Consider the following 3428-nt stretch of genomic DNA (forward strand, 5'->3'; position numbering starts at 1 on the left):
TTGCCCCACTCCCAATTTAGCAAACAAACTCGACCTGAGGGCAGAGGTCAGCAAGGGAAATGAAGGAAAAGGCGATTAAAAGTCACTTTTGCCCCCAAGACAATCTTTGCGACTCCACGGAGAGACAATAGTCTGCACACTCCCTTCAGAAAAGATCAATTAGGCATTGCAGGTTTTACCTTATAAAACATGTTCATGCTGTTGCAATATTATTTTGAAACATTTCACCCCATTTCCCTGCTGACTCCTGGAATGTCTGCGAATATGGGCAGGACCCAGTTTTGGTGACCCTGCTGCTTCACGGGGAACAGACTAGATTCAGGCATCGCTCACTAGCTGGGTTTGAGCAACAACATGGTCACCACTGATATCACCATCACTGCCCTTTCATTTCACCCGACGACCCCTCCGCCCTTATACTTATTCTGATTTATTGCCCTCTTCCTTTCCAGTTCTGGTAAAGGGTCTCGCCGTACAGCGTTGATAGTCCACAGGATCTGCTAGACCTGCCGATTTCCTCCAGCATTGTGTGTTTGGTTCCTCTGTAGGGCGCTGGGCATTTGTACGAGGAATTTTCAGATCAGTTATTGAAGGGGATTCCCGAGTTCGGGGGTTCAATCACAGTGTGTGTGTGCGAGTGTGTATGTGTGTGTGTGTGTGTGTGTGTGTGTGTGTGTGTGTGTGTGTGTGTGTGTGTGTGTGTGTGTGTGTGTCTGTGTGGAATCAACGTGCAAGGGAAACTTGTTGGTGAATTGGTTGTGTGGACTATAGTTTCATATTTATAATACAGCACTGTAAACTGTAAACATATGACACAGTTTAGCAATGATAAAAACAGAAGCGTGGAAATAATAATGAAAACCAAGCTCCTTCAAAGTCCAGGGGTAAATGGATAGTCTTACGATGGTGAAGAGTTCAGTTCAGTTCAGTTTAGTTCGAAGTAGTTCGGGTGTAACGTTGGAGAGGGTGTGAGAGAGAGAGAGAGAGAGAGAGAGAGAGAGAGAGAGAGAGAGAGAGAGAGAGAGAGAGAGAGAGAGAGAGAGAGGGAGAGAGAGAGAGAGAGAGAGAGAGAGAGAGAGAGAGAGAGAGGTGATGCTGTTGCCGTCGATCTTCCCGTTGTCTTCCTGCTTCGGTTATCGACTGTGATCATACCAGTCACGACCTTTCTTCAGTGGTAGACCTGTAACCCATGCAAGGGTGGACACACACACATGCCCCCTACCCGTCGTACCTTCACACACTCTGAGCCTCTGATCGATCCTCCAAATCCCTACCTTCACGTGGATGCACAACGCTCTTTCAGTGTCCCGTGCTGCGTCTCCCTTTTGTTTCTACCTGCATCTTCGCAGACCTGCTTTTTATCTCCCCTTGTAGGGACCCGGCCGTCCATCAGGCCTCGGTCCGGCCCTGCTGTCTCTGCAAGAATCTCACAAGCAGGAAAGGAAAGTATCCTTGGAGCAAAGGTAAACAATTAGCTAAGGAGCCATAACATTAAATCATGACTCTCTGTCTCTCATCTGCGTTGGATTCCTCACCCCCACCTCCTTATGTGTCTCTCATTAGCAGCATAGCTGACAGGGGATCATCTGTGAACCATGTTAGCTTGGTTTGCGCATCACACCCCCACCCTTTTAGGACATTATTACGTGGAGGGGTAAATAATTAAACATGCATGTACATTACATGAAATATGTCATTCAATCTGCTTTTTTTCAGGCGGAGTCCAGAGAAATAGATAACTGTGTCTGTGAACTGGGATAAGAAGCATAAAATAAATAATAAATCAAAACGAGAAGAAAAGTTGCGGTAGTATTCATGGGTACAGAGACCATTCAGATATCTGATGGTGGAGGAGGGGTACTGTCCCGGGTGCACTGAACGACTGTCTTCATGTTTATATACCAACTAGCTGAAAGGAACGTCAATAACTGGACATAAATGACATAATGATTTATGAATATTAATGGAGATAAAACAACTTCAGAACTTTTTAAAAGTAGGGAACAGTACAAAATGAAGGGTACTTTCCCTGTCTCTGATATTCCAAACTCTACACCACTCCCACTCTGAAACCGGAACCAGTCTGTGCCTCTCTGTCTTTTTAGACATCTTGCTCCCACGCCCATCCGACTCTATGAGTGCTCCGGCAGCAAAACCGATCTGTTTCTCTGTAACCACAGCCTGCCCCCCAAACCACCTGCACCACTACACAGCTCCCGGACTCTTCACCCCGCTTCGGCTCCGCATCTGCAATCCGGAGCCTCCTCCAGTCCCCAGACCTTCTTTGTTCCTTTGCCCTCTTCAAGCACTACACCCTTCCCCGTTTCTCTATGTCCTTCTGGCCTCTACAGACACTCTCTCTCTCTCTGTATCCATATCAATCGCTACTCCCCTCACTGTCTCTGTAACCCTCCCAGGCCTCTATCGCCTTCCAAATCTCTGAACCTGTTTGCACCCTCAATGGAACAGTCAAATTCCTTGGGGGACATGGTACACATGTCTAGGTCATATTTTCACTCGTCCTACCTATTTGTTGTCGGGACAAATTGCAAGTTTGAACCTGGTTTGGGTGAAGCCTTCTGTCAGATCTGTGCCAAATATGGATATATGATATATATGTACAATATATAACATACATCTTATGGAAATGAATGTTAAAGAGACCCTAACACAATCCTCTCAGTGAGGGCATTGTTAAGGGAGGGGTGATAAATTCCCGCCTTGCTGACAACACCCAGACCCATCCCTTAAAAGAACAAACAATCCGCACCACTCTTTGATGAAAATATTCCTCTGGAAATTGCTTCCCTAGTGACCATTTCTTACTGAGTTATGTCTCAGAGGAGAGAATAACCTCGCTGTGTAATGTATCAACACACAATCATATTGGAAAATCTGCCAACCTCCCTTACCTCCAGAACCCGAAAATCTTATCCCATACTGCTAACCCTCTCTGCTCCTCACTCAGCCATCGAAATGATAACAACTGGATCTGGGTGCCCCGATCAAATTTAAAAGCAGCACCAAGTCCAACATCACTGACATATGGCCTTCAATCTGTTAGTTTGTGGCGGAGATACAAGTTCAGAAAAAAATCATTTCACTAGATTACAGTGAAACATCGACACGAGGGAGACTGATGAAACAACCACATGAAGTGATCAAACGATATGACCAATCGGCATTCTGCAAATAAGAAGCGACGTCACATTTCGGCGTATAGGAACATTGGAAAAGAGGGCTGGATCAAGATCTCGGATTGATAACCATTTACTGTGCCAATTCACGCAGCAATCAGGAGTCAACTCGGGGTTTTAGTACCGTTTTCCATTTTATTACATTTATTATTCAGCCATGAAGCGCGGAGGCGTCACTTCGGGCCTTTCAGCGACCGATGACAAACCCGATTAACAGATGAGATTTACAAG

Source organism: Hypanus sabinus, unplaced genomic scaffold (assembly GCF_030144855.1).
Source record: "Hypanus sabinus isolate sHypSab1 unplaced genomic scaffold, sHypSab1.hap1 scaffold_1745, whole genome shotgun sequence".
Lineage (NCBI taxonomy): Eukaryota > Metazoa > Chordata > Chondrichthyes > Myliobatiformes > Dasyatidae > Hypanus > Hypanus sabinus.